Below are 21,061 nucleotides of genomic sequence, written 5' to 3' on the forward strand. Positions count from 1 at the left end.
AGACACGCAGTGCCGGCCGCTGTGGCCGAGCGGTTCTAGGCGCTTCAGTCCGGAACCGCGTGATTGCTACGGTCGCAGGTTCGAATCCTGCCTCGGGCATGGATGAGTGTGATGTCCTTAGGTTAGTTAGGTTTAAGTAGTTCTAAGTTATAAGGGAACTGATGACCTCAGCTCTTAAGTCCCATAGTGCTCAGAGCCATTTGAACCAGACACGCAGTCTTTCGCCCCTCCTGTTGAGTCTGTACAACGAAGAAGCAATGACGAATATAAAATGAAGGTTCAAGGGTGGGATTAAAGGTGAAAGGTGCAAGGATATCAATGATAAGAGCGCTGAAGACATTGCTGTCCTTATTGAAAGTGAAGAAGAATTACAGGACCTGTTGAATGAAACGAAGAGTCTAATGAATACCAGGAAAACACCACAGTAACGAGAGACTCAACATCAAAATTGGCGATCACGAGGTAGATGATGGTAAGGAATTCTGCTACCTTGGAAGCAAAATAACCCATGTCAGGTGGAGCAACGAGTACATAAAAAAGAGACTAGTGCAGGCAAAGAGGGCTTTCCTGACCAAGAGAAGTCTACTGGTATAAAACTTTCTTTATTTGAGGAATATATTTCTGAGAATATAATTATGGAGCACAGCATTCTGTGGTAGTGAATCATGGACTGTGGGAAAACGGGAACAGAAGAGCACAGTAGTATTTGAGATGTGTTGACGCAGAAGAATGTTGGAAAGTAGGTCGACTAATGTTACCAAAAGAAGAGATTCTCTGCATAATCGACGAAGAAAGCAACACATGGAAAACCACGACAAGAGGAAAGGGCAGGATGATAGGACATGTGTTAAGACATCAGGCAACAGCCTCCATTGTACTACAGGAAACTGTAGAAAACAACTGTAGAGGAAGCTAGAAATTGGAATACATTCTCGTAGTTGAGAACGTAGCTTGCAAGTACTAGGCTATAATCCAAGTTCTGAGACGAAAAGATTGGCGCAAGAGAGGAATTTGTAGCTGGCAGCAGCAAAAACAGTCAGAAGAATAATGCCTAAAAAAAAGAAGTGGGATTGAGACTACGGATACGCTTCCTGTCGCTACCCAAGGCCACGATTATTGCAGCTTCCCAGAGAGATGATGTGCGCCGACAATGGTGCGTCGAGCGATTACGCAGGACAAGTCCCAGTCCTGTTTAATGTGTCACGATGGGCGTATCCCTGGTGTGTAAGCTTCGAGGAGGCAGGACGTTGCCAGACTGCGTTAGTTAGTTCGTTTGTTCCATACTCCATGGATTATTTTGTACGATAAATCGTAATGGAGTGGAACGAGTCATGTTATATTGACATCCTAAATTATGTTGCAAAATGGCTGTATGCTGAACAGTTAAAAATTTTTTTTGACGTCATCGTCATGTGGGGCCAGTAGCTGGCGTGATGGAATGGGGTGCTATTAGTTACACATCTCGATCACCTATTCGCATAGCCGTTAATTTAGTCAGAAGGCGTTCAATAGCGACTTGTTACGGCCGGTGGCGGCGCCATGTCTCCGAGGTAACCGCAACGCTATCTTCCAATAATATTACGCGTGACTGTATACTGAGGTGACAAAAGTCATGGGACAGCGACATCTACATACCTAGACGACGGTAGTAACGCGTACCAAAGGTATAAAAGGATGGTGCTACAGCAGGACATCGCCTGGAGAGCCTCTCTTGGGCACATGACGATATCCGTTGGACCCTAGACAACTGGAAAACCGTAGCCTGGTGAGATGAGTCCCGATTACAGCTGGTACGAGCTGATGGTAGGGTTCGAGTGTCGCACAACCACACGAAATCATGGACCTAAGATGTCAACAAGACGCTTTGCGAGCTGGTGGTGGCTCCATAATGATGTGCGCACGGAATAGACTGGGTCCTCTGATCCAACTGAACCGATCGTTGACTGTAAATAGTTATGTCCGGGCACTTGGAGACCATTTGCAACCATTCATGGACTTCACGATTCCAAACAACAATGGAATTTTTATGGATGACAATATGCCACGTCACCAGGCCACAACTGTTCGAGACAGGTCTGACGAATATCCTGGACAATTAAAGCGAACGATTTGGCCACCCAGAGTATCCGACTTAAATCCGATTGAACATTTATGGGACCTAACCGAGAGGTCAATTCGTGCACAAAATCGTGCACTGGCTACACAAACGCAATTATGACGGGAGTAGCTGTTGAGTCCATGACACGTCGAGTTGCCGCATTACGCCTGCCAGAAGGAGATCCGAAACGATATAAGGATGTGTCTCATGACTTTCGTCACCTCGGAGTATGTCGGCCCTATTGTCAATAACCTATCCCATACAGAGAGTTTTCGAGTGTTTTCTAGGCAACACGTTCTCCAGATGTCTCACCCACCGAAAACCTCTAGTCATGGTTGCAGAGAGACTGGCACACCATCATTCGCCAATCATTACGGCTGATAAACTCGGATGGAGTTGAAGTAGCATGGAATGTCGTTCCCGTGTCTGCCATACAAGCTCAGTTCGTCTCGATGCTCATCTGGGTTAAAGAAACTGTTGGTGCCAGAAGTAACTGCTCTGCGTATTAAATTTCCCATCCCGTATACTCTCAAATGACCTACAAACTTGATCATTTATTCATTATATATCCACAATAAGCAAAATTTCACTATTTGCTAATCTTCCTGGTATTCAAGTTTTAGTGATATGTAGGAATTAACATATTTCTTTAGCATTGAGCCGTGGTCTCTCGGAGCATTGCGCAACGCACAATACGTTCGGTTTAGAATCTCCCACTGGATTTCGTTGAGCATTTTCGTGGCGTTCTAACGGCGAAAAAACTAACTATTGGCAAATTGTGCTGATTTCTTTTGAAACTTTTTATATGTCTTCAATCAAAACAAATTGAAAATCTATGCAGACAGGTACCCTAGTTGCCTGATTGCGTCTGAATCCAATGACTCATTGCCAAGCTAGAAGTCAAATGACATCGGGCGTTTTCATCGATTTATGGGAAATACATAGGACAGATACTTCGAGTGTTAATTGCTAGTCTTAGAATTTCAAGAGAATAGCACTCCAGCTGTTGCTTTGTAGTGGAATACATGTTGTTGTTGTCGTCGTCTTCAGTCCTGAGACTGGTTTGATGCACCTCTCCATGCTACTCTATCCTGTGCAAGCTTCTTCATCTCCCAGTACTTACTGCAACCTACATCCTTCTGAATCTGCTTAGTGTATTCATCTCTTGGTCTTCCTCTACGATTTTTACCCTCCACGCTGCCCTCCAATGCTAAATTTATGATCCCTTGATGCCTCAGAACATGTCCGACCAACCAGTCTCTTCTTCTTGTCAAGTTGTGCCAAAAACTCCACCTCTCCCCAATCCTATTCAATACCTCCTCATTAGTTATATGATCTACCCATCTAATCTTCAGCATTGTTCTGTAGCACCACATTTCGAAAGCTTCTATTCTCTTCTTGTCTAAACTATTTATCGTTTATGTTTCACTTCCATACATGGCTACTCTCCATACAAATGCTTTCAGAAATGACTTCCTGGCACTTAAATCTATACTCGATGTTAACAAATTTCTCTTCTTCAGAAAAGCTTTCCTTGCCATTGCCAGTCTACATTTTGTATCCTCTCTACTTCGACCATCATCAGTTATTTTGCTCCCCAAATAGCAAAACTCCTTTACTACTTTAAGTGTCTCATTTCCTAAACTAATTCCATCAGCATCACCCGACTTAATTCGACTACATTCCATTATCCTCGTTTTGCTTTTGTTGATGTTCATCTTATATACTCCTCTCAAGACACTGTCCATTCCATTCAACTGCTCTTCCAAGTCCTTTGCTGTCTGTGATAGAATTACAATGTCATCGACGAACCTCAACGTTTTTATTTCTTCTCCATGGACTTTAATACCTACTCCGAATTTTTCTTTTGTTTCCTTTACTGCTTGCTCAATATAGAGATTGAATAACATCGGGGATAGGCTACAACCCTGTCTCACTCCCTTCCCAACCACTGCTTCCCTTTCATAACCCTCGATTCTAATAACTGCCATCTGGTTTCTGTACAAATTGTAAATAGCCTTTCGCTCCCTGTATTTTACCCCTGCCACCTTTAGAATTTGAAAGACAGTATTCCAGTTAACATTGTCAAAAGCTTTCTCTAAGTCTACAAATGCTAGAAACGTACCTTTGCCTTTCCTTAATCTTTCTTCTAAGATAAGTCGTAGAGTCAGTATTGCCTCACGTGTTCCAATATTTCTGTCGAACCCAATCAGATCTTCGCCGAGTTCGGCTTCTACCAGTTTTTCCATTCGTCTGTAAAGAATTCGCGTTAGTATTTTGCAGCTGTTACTTAATAAACTGATAGTTCGGTAATTTTCACATCTGTCAACACCTGCTTCATTTGGGATTGGAATTATTATATTTTTCTTGAAGTCTGAGGGTATTTCGCCTGTCTCATACATCTTGCTCACCAGATGGAACAGTTTTGTTAGGACTGTGTCTCCCAAGGCCGTCAGTAGTTCCAATGGAATGTTGTCTACTCCCTGGGCCTTGTTTCGACTCAGGTCATTCAGTGCTCTGTCAAACTCTTCACGCAGTATCGCATCTCCCATGTCATATTCATCTAAATCCTCTTCCATTTCCATAATATTGTCCTCAAGTATATTGCCCTTGTATAGACCCTCTATATACTCCTTCCACCTTTCTGCTTTCCCTTCTGTGCTTAGAACTGGGTTTCCATCTGAGCTCTTGATATTCATACAAGTGGCTCTATTTTCTCCAAAGGTCTCTTTAATTTTCCTGTAGGCAGTATCTATCTTACCCCTAGTGAGATAAGCCTCTACATTCTTACATTTGTCCTCTAGCCATCCATGCTTAGTCATTTCGCACTTCCTGTCGATCTCATTTTTGAGACGTTTGTATTCCCTTTTGCCTGCTTCATTTACTGCATTTTTATATTTTCTCCTCTCATTAATTAAATTTAATATTTCTTCTGTTACCCAAGGATTTCTACTAGCCCTCGTCTTTTTACCTACTTGATCCTCTGCTGCCTTCACTACTTCATCCCTCAGAGCTACCCATTCTTCTTCTACTGTATTTCTTTCCCCCATTCCTGTCAATTGTTCCCTTATGCTCTCCCTGAAACTCTGTACAACCTCTGGTTTAGTCAGTTTGTCCAGGTCCCATCTCCTTAAATTCCCACCTTTTTGCAGTTTCTTCATTTTTAATCTATTGTTCATAACCAATAGATCGTGGTCAGAGTTCACATCTGCCCCTGGAAATGTCTTACAATTTAAAACCTGGTTCCTAAATCTCTGTCTTACCATTATATAATCTATCTGATACCTTCTAGTGTATTGTATCAAATATTTAGGGTGAATGTTACACATGGTTGCGGATGAGTACTTTGAGATAAGGAACTATTCAACGATAAGAAATGAATTCTTCCGAGAATCCATAGCGTAGAGAACTTAACATGCGCTTGTTAATAATTCTTCTCCCAAACGATGCAGTATCGTCACATCCAATTCTACAGTGCAAACTGTCCTATATCAAGAGTCTATGTCAATCCTCTGTGGTTTGAACGACTTAGTTCCTCCAAGTATCTATTCTCATCGATAAATTAAACGCAGGTCTGCAAGTTCTTGTAACGAGTATTGCCCTATCTTCGGCCACTAGTCATGAACTGTAAACCGTAACTAACTATGCCACGAACCTATCAAAAACGACTGTGTGTTGTTTTTCAAAACAGCGCCACAAAATTTGACGTGACAGGCAGTTGTCAGCGATGAAACTTAAGTAACACATGCATACACATTGCTCTTTCAAGCCCTCGTTCCGCATGGAATATTCTCTTCAGGCAAAAGATTTCTTATGTCAAAGTTCTCGCTTTAGAGACCGCTTTTTTTGTAATTTTGACACTAAAGAACTTGGACACTCTGTACACTTTCCGGTGGTCAAATTGTTCGTCAGACTTCCCAAAATGTGTTGGTTTTTCTTCAGCTGTGCATGCTATTGCCCAACGAACTTGCATTACCTCCGCCAAACATTCATTAATCAAATTCTATTAATCAAATTGCGTGCATATGATCGTCTCACTTGTGTGACTGGATTCGTGATTTCTTCTCAGGGAGGTCACAGTTCGTAGTGATAGACGTAAATTATCGAGTAGAACAGAAGTGACATCTGGCGTTCCACAATGTAGTGTCATAGGCCCTCTACTGTTCCTGATTTATATAAATGATCTAGGTGATAATCTGAGCAGCCCCCTCAGATTGTTTGCAGATGACGCTGTAATCTACCGTCTAGTAGAGTCATCAGACGATCAATTCCAATTACAAAATGATCTAGAGAGAATTTCTGTATGGCAACTAGCACTAAAGAAAGAAAAGTACGAGGTCATCCGCATAGGTACTAAAGGAAATCTCATAAATTTTGGGCATACGATAAATTGCACAAATCTAGGGGCTTTAAATTCGACTAAATACCCAAGAATTACAATTATGAGCAACTTAAATTGGAAAGTCCATATAGATAATACTGTGGGGAAGGCGAAACAAAGACTACGCTTTGTTGACAGAACACTTAGAAGATGCGACAAACCCACTAAAGAGACAGCCTACATTACACTTGTCCGTCCTCTGCTGGAATACTGCTGTGCGGTATGGGATCCTTACCAGGTAGGACTGACGGAGGACATCGAAAAAGTGCAAAGACGGGCAGCTCGTTTCGTGTTATTGAGCAATAGGGGTGATAGTGTCACTCATACGATACGCGCGTTGGGGTGGCAGTTACTGAAACAAGGGCGGTTTCCTTTGCGGCGAGATCTATTTACGAAATTTCAATCACCAACTTTCTCTTCCGAATGTGTAAATATTTTGTTGACACCCACCTACGTAGGGAGAAATGATCATCATAATAAAATAAGAGAAATCAGAGCTCGAACAGAAAGATTTACGTGTTCCTTTTTCCCACGCTCCATTCGAGAGTGGAATGGTAAAGAAGTAGTATGAAAATGGTTCGATGAACCCTCTGCCAGGCACTTAAGTGTGATTTGCAGAGTAACCATGTAGATGTAGATGTAAGACCCATTTATGGCACTTATGAAGCCACCATCAGCTTGAACAATGCATTGTTCACAACTTAGGTCCATGGCTTCATGGGCTACGCCACATACGAACTCTACCATCAACTCTTACCAACTGAAATCGACACTCATCCGATCACACCACCGTTTTCCAGTTGTCTAGGATCCAACTGATATTGTCACAAGCCAAGGGGACGTACTGTAGGCCATACTGCCATAGACTGTTAACGAAAAATTTCCTAATGGTTATGTTCTTCGTACGTCCCACATTGATTTCTGCTGTAATTTCACGCAGTGTTGCTTGTCTGTTAGCACTGACAACTCTATGCACCTGTGTAAACATAAACACATTACAAAAAACTCGTTTGCAGATAATAGTGGAAAACTGGCGATAACACATTTCTAAAAATATTTTGTAGTTTACAATGACTTCTTTTAAATAAATCATGTTTGCTGAAGAACCACATAAACTTCTTATTCCTGTTTCGCGCCATCTGTATACCTTTGAATATGTGTGGGCTTAGACTCAATAGAACGGGGGCTACAAAAATAAGCCTCATTAAAGTAAAAGAAAAATAATTTTACTTACTAATAAAACTAAATAGTAACTAAAATAACTTGTCGAAGGAACACATCTTTGCAAAGTTATGAACTAAAAATCTGGTACTGCTACGACTTCTGGATAACATTCATTAGTGTGTTACTGCATCCCATACGTTGTAACATGGCCGGGCAGTATGCTTTATATTGGACGATCCTGTATTGACATCACACAACCCTCAGCTTACCCCCATTGTTGATTAGCAAAGTTTTATTTCATGAGAGACCACATGCCTTGGGTTATTCCTTTTTGGTTCCATTCTAAATTACCAGAAAACGCGCTGTAATGGCTGCAACCGTTTAGTTTAGTTTACAGGCCAGGCTGAGAGGACCACAAGCTGCCATAAGGCTATTCATCCCTTTCTTTCTGCGCCAAGCAACCTCTACGCCAATCTGCAACAAGTTCTCGTGGATTCTATCTCTTCGTCTTTTCTTTGGTTTACGTCGTGGTCTTTTGCAGGAAGTAAAATCCATCCAGGGTTATCAAAGGCCGTCCATACCTATTTACCTGTGCGACAGGATTTGCCCATACAAGCTATTTGGTTATATCATGCCTGGTCTGTTGTAGATCTCATCGTGCACACAATTATGCCGAATGCTCTATTCCCTAGTGATATCGTCTTGTATTGACTGTAGACCTTTCTTAAACGTGTCGCGTGATAACGAGAAAAATATTTAAGACCTTTTTTTGTACAATACATTTTTCGCAACCATACAGCCCTATGGGTTGGATTAGTTTTTGCACAGTGCTTTGTTCCTTGAAAGAATGCGAGGCTTAAAAATCAAGCTGAAATTGAACTACGATCGGTTTCTGGTTTCGTGTCCTTGCTTTGGTCTCTGTCTTTCATAATGTGTCCTCTGTAAAAATCAGCACCACATATTTAATCACGAGCCCTTTTGTTGGTTCGAGTTCAGACTATCTGTAGATGGGGTGCGTATCTTGAATAATTACTTGTACTGCTCATTACCAGATACTCGGCGTCGATTCATTCAGCTGGAGTCCGAGCGTGCGCGTTGCAGCCTTCACGATATCGCTCATCCTCATCAATTCTTTCTTAACTCCTGTCAGCATGATCACGCCGTCAGCATATGCAAGATGTGGGATTTTGTCAGCTTTAATCTCAAGCCTATCTAAATTCTTAATGAAATCTTCTCTTATAACCTTTGGAGAGTCGGATTGGACAATTTCAGTGACACGTCATCTCCTCGTCTCAGCTCTGGGTTCTGTCAAAGCTCTCGAAGCTATCTGCATTAGTGGGTGCTATATTCGAGCATTCGCAACTATGATGTCCATAACAGCCCACCACAAAGCAGGCGTACTTTGACATCTTGTCGCTTCCTGACGCTGAGGTCAATAAGCAGGCATCCATGTGATTCACCCTAGACGACACCATACCCCAGACGTGATGAGTTCCGAGTAACTGCTAACGAAGTAATCTCAGTTGAGAGGCAGGACTGGTTACCTCACAATATGATGTCACGTATTCAATGGATGGCAGAGGAGCGAGCATGTTCCGAAAGGAACAGGTCTGATATTCAGCGCATGCCCTTTTTCTTTTTTACAGCGCGATCTGAACGCCAAATCTCTGCTAGTCACTATTGAACAAGAATAAGAAAGTCGGTTCATTATCTCATCTGCAGTCCACTCCATATCCTCCACTTTCTCCATGTCGCACATTGTGGGATGACCAGAATGAAGGCACTACGTAGGCGGTAAATTTGCTGGTCTACAGCCGACACCGAAATTGTGTTTGATACAAAGCCTCCCATCTTTGTAGGCAGGACGAATCTGCTCTGGTGCAACATTTCTCTGAGCAAAACCCTATCACCTTTTGCCGTGAATGCACGCCAGTTTTGCTGGGTCATTCCAGGGAGCTTGTGGCCAACTCTAAATTTCCCGTATCTGGCATTTATATACACCATCTCAGCAAGTGCTACAGTTCATGCCATGGTCACCATGTTAACAATCGAGAGACACCTCCTGGGCTACTCATTCTATCGTTCCTGTGCTCTGTATAATCCCTGATCTCGAGTCTGCGATAATGCAGAAGTTGGGTTTTTTGTCTATGGCACCTTCAACAAGGAGAACGCCGAGGAGCTCCTCCAAGTGATGAATGACATTTTCATTCCATTCAGACAGCATTTTGACACAGGTAACGAACTCCAATTGGAGAAGTGGCGGAAAGCACAGGCGGCTGCATTATATGACGAGGGTATTGGAAAAATGGTACAACGCTAAGACAAATGTCGGCGACTATGTAGAGAAGAAGCGGGAAGGTATAGCAAACTGGTGCAAGGACAACATTTTTTTATTTTAACTGTGGTTTCCATTTCGCGACCGTCGGCCTTCTTTCCGAATACAGTAGCAGTAGTATCTGAGCGCCAACGACGGTGTTTTGTTACAAGTGCGCTCTCAAGTTTTGCACGTTTCTGATTGATGTAATTAGCGAACAAATCAAAGACAATTGAAAGATACGAGGGATATCCACAAAGTAGATTACGTTTTGGAATTAAAAATAAATAAAGTATTGAATTTTTTTATTATATACAGATGAAAGCCACTCTTAAAAATACTACTTTTCTACATAGTTGCCATTTAAATTAAGGCACTTACCGTAGCGGTGGACGATCTTGGAAATTCCTTCGTCGTAAAATTCGGCCGCCTGCGCCTTCAACCACGTGGTTACCTCTTCTTGAAGCTGTGCGTCGTCATCAAAACGCTGCATAGCCAACCACTACTTCATTGCTGGGAATGAGTGGAAGTCGCTCGGTGCCAGGCCGGGACTGTACGGCGGATGAGGTAACAACTCCCATTTAAAAGATTCGAGAACTTCACGAGTGGCATTTGCCGTTTGCGCCCGGGCGTTTTCGTTAATCAGCAAGATCTTTGAGCCCAACTTTCCTCTGCGTTTGTTTTGTATTGCTCTTCTGAGGTTATGCAGAGTTTGGCAATACCTTTGAGAGTTTATTGTAGTGCTTCTTTCCAGGAAATCCACAAAAATCACACCTTTTCTGTCCCAAAAGAAGAGGTAACCACGTGGTTGAAGGCCCAGGTGGCCGAATTTTACGACGAAGGAATTTCCAAGCTCGTCCATCGCTACGATAAGTGCCTTAATTTAAATGGCAACTATGTAGAAAAGTAGTATTTAAGTGTGGCTTTCATCTGTATATAATAAAAAAATTCCAATACTTTATTTTTTATTCCAAAACGTAATGTACCTTGTGGATAGCCCTTGTAGATCCCACACGTTGCTTCTCTGATAACCTCCATTACCTCCTTTATTCCACAGACCTGAAAATTTGGTGCTAGAACTACCAATCCGTTATCCTGGTATTTCATTTCATGTTCACAAATGAGGCAGTTATCGCTGACCACAGATTGATTTGTTGTTCTTAACATACTCCGTCTACATAATTTAGTTTATATAACATACGACATGCCACTTAGAAATTGTACAGAGTGTTAGAATGGCTCTGAGCACTATGGGACTTAACCTCTGAGGTCATAAGTCCCCTAGAACTTAGAACTACTTAAACCCAACTAACCTAAGGACATCACATACATCCATGCCCGAGGCAGGACTCGAACCTGCGACCGTAGCGGTCGCGCGGTTCCAGACTCTAGCGCTCGGCCACTCCGGTCGGCACACAGTGTTCCCTGGCTTTTCGAGGTCTGGATCATCTTTAACAGTAAAATGCGTGGATAAAAATTCAAAGTCGAAATCGCAAACGTGCCTAGTTTCATCTTATTCACGAGCCACCTTCAGACATAAAATACAGAAAATTACATGTAAGGCGTGAATAGCAAAATACATTTAATATTTAATCTTCCATTATAAGTTACATATCAGTAAAAATATTAAATCAGTATGTACCAGCCAGCAGGCACTACACATCGTCGTAACCTGTTGAGCTGAGTCACTTGCTGCAGCGTACATACTGAAAACGTACACAGATCGTGGCAAAAATAAAGGCGTACAAAAGCATATTTGGTAAAGTGCTATAAAGCTGCAATCTTATCTAAAGTAAAAGGTTGTCATGGTTAAATAATTTTAATTAAAGAAACTGGTATAGGCACGCATATTCAAATACAGAGTTGCATAAACAGATGTTGTAAGACGCTGCGGCCGGCAACGCCTTTACAACACAAGTGTCTGGCGCAGTTGTCGGTTACCGCTGCTGCAATGGCAGGTAATCAGGACTCTCTAAATCCTAGCACGAACGAAAAAATGGCCGACATCGAAATAAGTGTCCAAGGAATAGAAAAGCAACCGGAATCACTCAACAGAGGAAAGTCCACTGGACCTGACGGGATACCAATTCGATTCTACAAAGAGTACGCGAAAGAACTTGCCCCCCTTCTAACAGCCGTGTACCGCAAGTCTCTAGAGGAACGGAAGGTTCCAAATGATTGGAAAAGAGCACAGGTAGGCCCAGTCTTCAAGAAGGGTCGTCGAGCAGATGCGCAAAACTATAGACCTATTCTCTGACGTCGATCTGTTGTAGAATTTTAGAACATGTTTTTTGCTCGCGTATCATGTCATTTCTGGAAATCCAGAATCTACCCTGTAGGAATCAAGATGGATTCTGGGAAGAGAGATCGTTTGTGACCCAACTCGCTTTATTTGTTCATGAGACCCAGAAAATATAAGATACAGGTTCCCAGGTAGATGCCATTTCCCTTGACTTCCGGAAAGCGTTCGATACAGTTCTGCACTGTCGCCTGATAAACAAAGTAAGAGCCTACGGAATATCAGATCAGCTGTGTGACTGGATTGAAGAGTTTTTAGCAAACAGAACACAACATGTTGTTCTCAATGGAGAGACGTCTACAGACGTTAAGGTAACCTCTGGCGTGCCACAGAGGATTGTTATGGGACCATTGCTTTTCACAATATATGTAAATGACCTAGTAGATAGTGTCGGAAGTTCCATGTGGCTTTTCGCGGATGATGCTGTAGTATACAGAGAAAATGCAGCATTAGAAAATTGCAGCGAAATGCAGGAAGATCTGCAGCTGATAGGCACTTGGTGCAGGGAGTGGCAACTGACCCTTAACATAGACAAATGTAATGTATTGCGAATACATAGAAAGAAGGATCCTTTATTGTATGATTATATGATAGCGGAACAAACACTGGTAGCAGTTACTTCTGTAAAATATCTGGGAGTATGCGTGCGGAACGATTTGAAGTGGAATGATCATATAAAATTAATTGTTGGTAAGGCGAGTACCAGGTTGAGATTCATTGGGAGAGTCCTTAGAAAATGTAGTCCATCAACAAAGGAGGTGGTTTACAAAACACTCGTTCGACCTATACTTGAGTATTGCTCATCAGTGTGGGATCCTTATCAGATCGGGCTGACAGAGGAGATAGAGAAGATCCAAAGAAGAGCGGCGCGTTTCGTCACAGGGTTATTTGGTAACCGTGATAGCGTTACGGAGATGTTTAGCAAACTCAAGTGGCAGATGCTGCAAGAGAGGCGCTCTGCATCGCGGTGTAGCTTGCTCGCCAGGTTTCGAGAGGGTGCGTTTCTGGATGAGGTATCGAATATATTGCTTCCCCCTACTTATACCTCCCGAGGAGATCACGAGTGTAAAATTAGAGAGATTAGATCGCCCACGGAGGCTTTCAGACAGTCGTTCTTCCCGCGAACCATACGCGACTGGAACAGGAAAGGGAGGTAATGACAGTGGCATGTAAAGTGCCCTTCGCCACACACCGTTGGGTGGCTTGCGGAGTATAAATGTAGATGCAGATGTAGAAGTGTGTCTTAACGTGGTGTTATAATCGGCGCACGAGCGATGGGACCCAGCATCTCCAAAGTAGCGATGAAATGGGGTCTTTCCCGTACGACCATGTCACGAGCGTGCCGTGAATGTCAGGAATCCATTAAAACATCAAATCTCCGACATCGCTGGCCACCAAACTCCCCAGCCATGAACATTACTGAGCATATCTGGAATCCGTACTACGATCTGTTCAGAAGAGATCCCCACCGTCTTGTACTCATACAGACAGCCCTGCAGGATTCATGGTACTTCAGACATTAGTCGAGTCCATGCCACGTCATGTTGCGGCACTTTTGGGTGCTCGCGGGGGCCCTACACGATATTGGGCAGGCGTAGCGGTTTCTTTGGCTCTTACGTGTAATTAAAAAATCAAATAGGGGTAATACTGGAGTAGGTATAATAATGCATTAAAAAATAGGAACGCGGATAAGCTACTATGAACTGCATAGTGAACGAATTATTGTAGCCAAGATAGACACGAAGCCCACACCCACCACAGTAGTTCAAGTTTATTCTGATAGTTAAGGGAGACTGGGCTGGAATTCGATAGCAGGAAAATGAAGAAAAGGAAAAGTGGTAGGTGAATATGGATTGGGGGAGTGGAATGAAAGAGGAAGTCGCCTGGTAGAATTTTGTGCAGAGCGTAATTTAATCATAACTAACATCTTAGTTTAAGAACCATGAAAGAAACTTGTATGCGTGGAAGAGATCTGGAGACACCGGAAGGTTTCAGATTGATCATATAATGGTAAGACAGGGATTTCGGAACCAGGTTTCTAATTGTAAGAAATTTCCAGGGGCAGATGCGGACTCAGGCCACAATTTCTTGATTATGAACTGTAGAGTTAAACTGAAAAAAACTGCAAAAAGATAGGAGTTTAAGGAGATGGTATCTGGATAAACTGAAAGAAACAGAGGCAGTAGAGACTTTCAGAGGGACGCTGTGGATCAATTGACAACAACAGGGGAAAGGAATGCAGTAGAAGAATAACGGGTAGCTTTGAGAGATAAAATAGTGAAGGCAGCAGAGGATGAAGTAGGTAAACAGACGAGGGCTAGTAGAAATCCTTCGGTAACACAAGAGGTATTGAAATTAATCGATGAAAGAAGAAAATATAAAAATGCAAGAAATGAAGCAGGCGAAAGGGAACACAAACATCTAAAAAAAAGGAGATCAACAGGGTCATTTGAGTAGGGTTTACTGCGGATCCTGGGAGCCATCCCCAACACATGCACATACACAGACATACAAAAAAAAAAAAACAACAACTAAAAAACAGAGCAAACGCAATGCAAATGTGGAATATGTGGGTGGAGGCGACTGGGATGCAATCGAGTACAGTGTTGTACTACGCCTCCCGATCATAAAAATAGTAAATTTGCAATTTATACTACGTGTTGGCAGCTGTACTACATTTACAAGCAGTTTTAGAACACGGGACGAAAGGTTATGTCATGATCGCATGGGTACAAGTGACATAAAATATCGATAGAATTGCGAAAAATGGTGGAAAATTCGTATAAATTGAGGGAAAATACGCTGCAATGGCCGGCCGCGGTGGTCGTGCGGTTCTAGGCGCTCCAGTCCGGAGCCGCGCTGCTGCTACGGTCGCAGGTTCGAATCTTGCCTGGGGCATGGATGTGTGTGATGTCCTTAGGTTAGTTAGGTTTAATTAGTTCTAAGTTCTAGGGGACTAATAACCACGGCAGTTGAGTCCCATAGTGCTCAGAGCCATTTGAACCATTTTGAACGCTGCAATGCAGGGAAATTGAGGAAGTAATCGCGTGTCTTCTGGTTGGCGCAGAATAATTCTTGTACATGGGGACAAGTATGCGACAGCAAGAGGGATCCGAGAAAACGTCGAAATGGAAGCGAATGGAACCTGAGACACAGTTAGTTTTTTCTCCGTCGAGGCAGCATATTACTGTATGTCTACTGAGTTAACAGTGATACACGCGAGTTGATTACTGACTTGACGCTTTTAAGGATAACAGAGAACCATCAACTTCTAAACTTACATGTATCTGCTTTAAAGGATACCAGAGAGTGGACGGGGTGATCGATTGAGATGGAGCTGTAACGAGGTACGATTTAATGGCAGACTGATTATGCGTTCTAGAGAGGGATGGAGATGTTGGCGCCTGTCTTTTGACAATTTTTTCCGCTGTCTGTCATGATGTATCAGTCGACTTATATAGTCTGCGTTCAACTCCTATACAACCACGTGTTCTGTATTTGACTTAGAGCACTGTCTACTAGCGATCGTCAACAGCAAACCTCTACATCATCAAAGGACTTCCACCTCATGTGTGATGAAACGTGACCATCCTCTTTTGACATATTCCTCTAAACGGACGAAGATTTACGCGGTGTACTCCGTTCCCTTGTCGCATATTGGGCATAAAATCGGGACTTCAAAAAAAAATGGCTCTGAGCACTATGGGACTCAACTGCTGTGGTCATTAGTCCCCTAGAACTTAGAACTACTTAAACCTAACTAACCTAAGGACATCACACACATCCATGCCCGAGGCAGGATTCGAACCTGCGACCGTAGCAGTCGCACGGTTCCGGACTGCGCGCCTAGAACCGCGAGACCACCGCGGCCGGCTCGGGACTTCAGTTTTATAACTTAGATTCTAAGTTAGAGATAGGTGAGACACTGCAACATCCATTTATACATCTGATTGACAGATGTCCTGTTTACAGTGTTAGTGGCGGCATGACTTGTAATTTCATATGTCGGACGCCGCTGCTATGCGTTTATCTGTTTCATAGTAAGGGTTATTCTCCGTTACTAACGATCATTTTATATAGGACTGCTGCGAGCATAGTATAATTTCTGAACCGTGATCGAATGTGAACAGTGGACGCTATAAATCTATGGAAAGCTACATTGTGCACTAATCACACAGAATCGATATTTTAAGGAAGTAATTTTTTTCATTTTACCGTTGGTACCACAGTTTATCGTAGAGAAACCGGCAGAAAGGATGTATGCCATGCGCTGGAAATATGTTTCTTACATTGGAATATTAATAGCGCTGCATTCCACATGACTGGTAGGTCGGAAACTGAAGGGATATAACATTATAGCCTGTTTTAAGTGCAGAACCATGTACCCTTAGGAGTGCGTGCGTTTATCTTCTCTCTTACCAATACCCTCCTGGTACTTACCCAGACACTAGAACAAGGTACTTTAAAATTGATAGTGTGGTTGATTTACATAAAATGCTTCGAACTCCACCTGCCTGGAACTCCAACATGCACAAGAACCAGCCATTTCTTGTTCTTCTTAACCATCTGCTAATACAAGACAACATTTTCAAATCTGTTCCTGTACACCGATAAGGGATGATAACCTCCTCGACATGGGCGCTACAAGACAACATTTTCAAATCTGTTCCTGTACACCGATAAGGGATGATAACCTCCTCGACATGGGCGCATCTGGAGAAATCTTGTGTTCTTGTATGGGTGAAGACGCGGCTAGCTCCATTCATTTAGGAGACGAGAAATGAAGTGGTCTACTTCTGGTCAGCTGCAGATTAAAACTAAGACCGCGAGAATGATCTGTGACTTCCATACGCAAAGAGATACAGTGTAAATTATGCACTATGCTCGAGATGCTAAAAATATGTAGAGCACTGTCTTGTATACTTTGATGTTGTTTATGTTAGAGAATGAACAATGAATGGGTGTACTGCACAGTCATCTATCTACATTCACAATGATACTGACAAAATAGAGAAGGAACGGTTTGGGTGTTACACGGAAATTGGGTAACATCCTGTCGCATCATTGGTCGATGTTGAAGTTACTGTGAAATAGCTAAAATTGTTCGCACTATCAGCTTTGATGCTTATTATTACGCTACATCGCTGGTGTCTTTTCCACCCCATCCATCCACTGGTACACTGTTCGTTGTCACATAATGATTGACTGACATCACTTGTCTGAGATGGAGAAAGAGTTTTGGTGGAGGGGCAAAACCTTCTGAGGATGGCTAGCACCAAAACAGTGATCGCGTGCTTGATTGCAATATGAGGAATCAGTCGAAATGGTACACAGACGCCGGCCACGGTGGCCGAGCGGTTCTAGGCGCTTCAGTCCGGAACCGCGTGACTGCTACAGTCGCAGGTTCGAATCCTGCCTCGGGCATGGATGTGTGTGATGTCCTTAGGTTAGTCAGGTGTAAGTAGTTCTAAGTTCAAGGGGACTGATGACCTCAGATGTTAAGTCCCATAGCGCTCAGAGCTATTTGAACCATTTTGGAACATAGAGCCATCGGCTATTCCATCACTGTGCCAGATGAGTTTAAATGTAGAAGTCGTCAATCACCTTCAGACAGCAGTTTGGAAATGCTCCACAACGCAGCCAAACTCTTCCAGTTTTCTTATGTTGTAAGTGTCTTTTATTTAAAGTCATCCAGTGTGTGTTGTGTGTTATGGTAGCAGCAGTAACAGCATGATTTACATGGTGCAACGTCTAGTTTTCTGTGAGAAGCAATGGATCAGAACGTGTTAATGACAGTTTAGAACCTGACACGGACCTCGAAGTCATGGCGGAAAAACAAATTGTACGGCAGTGTACAAAGTCAGTTACAGCAGAAAAAGCAGTTTCAAACAATGGCACAGGGTCACAGTGAGCGTCTCTTGTGACTTATTGTATAGTTTGTGGGACGCAGTGATCCTCCTGCAGTACAGGTGATGCAACTTTATACTGATCTGTGCAATGGATCAATACCTATAAACTTAATAGGATCATCACACTGTTTTCGATGTATGGGAGGAGAAGGTTGCAGTAAAAATGTTGTAGGTTTCTCTATCGGATGACGTTGGTGTATCTTTTATAGTTCGTAATTTTTCTTTGTTGGGTGGTACAGAATAACGATGATTGCATGTTGGGGTGACAGACATGAATGGAACCTGAGGGACGCAGATCTGCTTTGGACTGCAGTAACTGTGTGAAATTTGGGGAGTCACTACAATGCAGTAGCAAAATCCTCGTCCATCTCCCAGTTCCCATACTGTCTTTTATTCTACCTCGTGTTGCAGGGGCAGGCTTTGTTTTGCCCTGACCTTAAAAATCGTACACTATTGGTGGAGCTACGACAACGTCTTCCCATTTCCACCGAATGATCAAAACACAGTCCTGTCACACTAATCCGGGTCACTTTGTTTCTGCTTGGGTTGCAGAAGGTGGTGGCTATAGCTCTCAACGACTTCCGCTCAGTTCCGGCTTAAATTGGAACAATCACATGCGCAAAGCAGCAGAAATGGCAGTAGTTTCAAGAGGGAAAGGGACTATCTAAAATTTTACTGTAGCAGATAGGTTCGAGAAAGGACACTCATTTCGAGACAGGACAGTTCCAGAAATATGATTCACTAGTGGCTGTAATCATTTAAGGACTTCTCCATTGGGTACATTGCAGATAAGTGATCCCAAATCAATTATAACATTTCTACTGGAAAGTATAGCACTAGAGATCTGGAAAGCTAGTGTATATTTCTTGCGACCTCATCAGCGCACCATCTACTGTTTGTGATTCTTCTCAATCAAACATTGCATATAACTCAAACGATACATCAGCGAACCTCTGATGTGCCACCGAGACACAATATGTTACAAATACTGTAGAAATATCTAGCAGTGGCGTGATGGAGTTGCAAATACCGGTTTAATACCACGGTCCTTAGCCGAATCACTTTCTAACTTCGGTAATTTTATTATGAGGTTGCACTGTCGGCGACGTGTAACTGCACTGTTGGTCTGATAATATACACTCCAGAGATCAACGTCTATATTCAGTGTTGCGCTATTTGTCCGGAAAAACCACTTCATTCAGAGGTAATGCCATACCTCGAATTATAAAGCCACTATAGCTTTTAACATGGATACTTGTATGCATCTGTAGAACCAAGACCGCTTGTGACAATAACATACAGTAGTTGTCGCGATCTTATTTTTTGACATCTGGTAGTATGTAAGACAATTATGCCTCTCTTTCTAAGACACAGAGGTACCACTCGCAAGAAAAATTTACGAGACATGTCCACCCATCACTGATTTTCGATCAGTATTATTTAATATCGCCAGCAATCAGTTATTGGCGATATATTATACTTAGTAGCAGGGAATGCGTGATAGGTTCTCCTTGAGCATTAGGCTTATAAAGTATGTGTTTGTGTTCTGACATGTGAAAGAAAATGACTATGTCCAGTCGTAAGGAAGGTATGGATTGGACTTAGAATACTGTGACAACAAAGGGAAGAATATGTCAAGTCATAAGAATCGAACAGATAGGTTTGGTTAGTGTTGTTTAACGTCCCATCGACAACGAGGTCATTAGAGACGGAGCGCAAGCTCGGGTTAGGGAAGGATGGGGAAGGAAATCGGCCGTGCCCTTTCAAAGGAACCATCCCGGCATTTGCCTGAAATGATTTAGGGAAATCACGGAAAACCTAAATCAGGATGGCCGGAGACGGTATTGAACCGTCGTCCTCCCGAATGCGAGTCCAGTGTGCTAACCACTGCGCCACCTCGCTCGGTAATCGTACAGATAATTCTATTTGTAGAGCCACAGCCGTCAGCAGGGTGTATTCCGATACTTCGCTCACTGTGGAATGTGGGTTAGCTGAGACAGCATTCGTAGCATTTAATTGTAATTATAGCGATCCGATTTCGTATGAAGATTTTGTCTATGTGTGCTTGGCGCGGCAGCGGCGGTGGCCTGTGGAGGGAATGATTCTCATTTTCCGCTAACAGCAGTAGCCATCCGAATGGAGAGGCCTGTTGGGATGCAGGAATGTAGTTGACTTAACCATGTCGTCCTCTAGAAGCCCGAATAGTGGACTAATACTTACTGTGTGTTGGACAGCTTTTGTGATCGAATGGAAATTTGAGAAGATTCAATATCGACATGTGTTTGTGCAGGACCATTATTCCCTCCCATGTAAATTGTCCGACTGACTGATTCATCACATTTCCTATCTTTATTTGGTTGAGAGATGATCGATTGTGGCGTGTGTGTTGAGTGCATCTAGTAGGTGAAAGACGGATGGAGCACACAATTGCTGGTTCTCTAGACATGAGAAACATCTTAGTAGACATTGTAAATTATAAGGATGATTTGGGATCTGTTATATCACCGACATCAGTATTCACAAGTGGAAATATCAGATTTTTTCGAGTTTTCATGTAAAGGTCTTCATTGACAGGATAAGTTTCTAGTTACTCAGTGGTTTAGGCCCGTTCCACCTCGTTAATTTTCGGGATTGTAGAGAAATAATTTCCAGTCTATATCTTCGGAATTATGTTGCGTGAGCGATCAGTAGTGTACTGATATGTGCTTGATATCGAGAAGTATCGCGTAAATGGCATAATATTCTGGCAAACCATGTGAAAACGCATGTGTTCTTGTAATTCCAGAGTCTGGAGATGTGTGTAGAAAGCAAGCAAGCAAATAGTAACGCCTTTGTTCCAAGATGGGGCCTACCCATCCTTTGTACAACACTTCTAAGAGTGACTTTGGTCCTCTGA

General features: G+C 42.7%; 1 protein-coding gene across 1 annotated transcript in view; it reads left to right on the forward strand.

The window, feature by feature from the left end:
* The window catches only part of LOC126353934 (uncharacterized), a 336,644-nt gene that overhangs the window by 152,891 nt on the left and 162,692 nt on the right, over positions 1 to 21,061 (forward strand). The window lies entirely within an intron of this gene.

The sequence above is a fragment of the Schistocerca gregaria genome, chromosome 3, assembly GCF_023897955.1.
Source record: "Schistocerca gregaria isolate iqSchGreg1 chromosome 3, iqSchGreg1.2, whole genome shotgun sequence".
In the NCBI taxonomy this organism is placed as follows: Eukaryota; Metazoa; Arthropoda; class Insecta; order Orthoptera; family Acrididae; genus Schistocerca; species Schistocerca gregaria.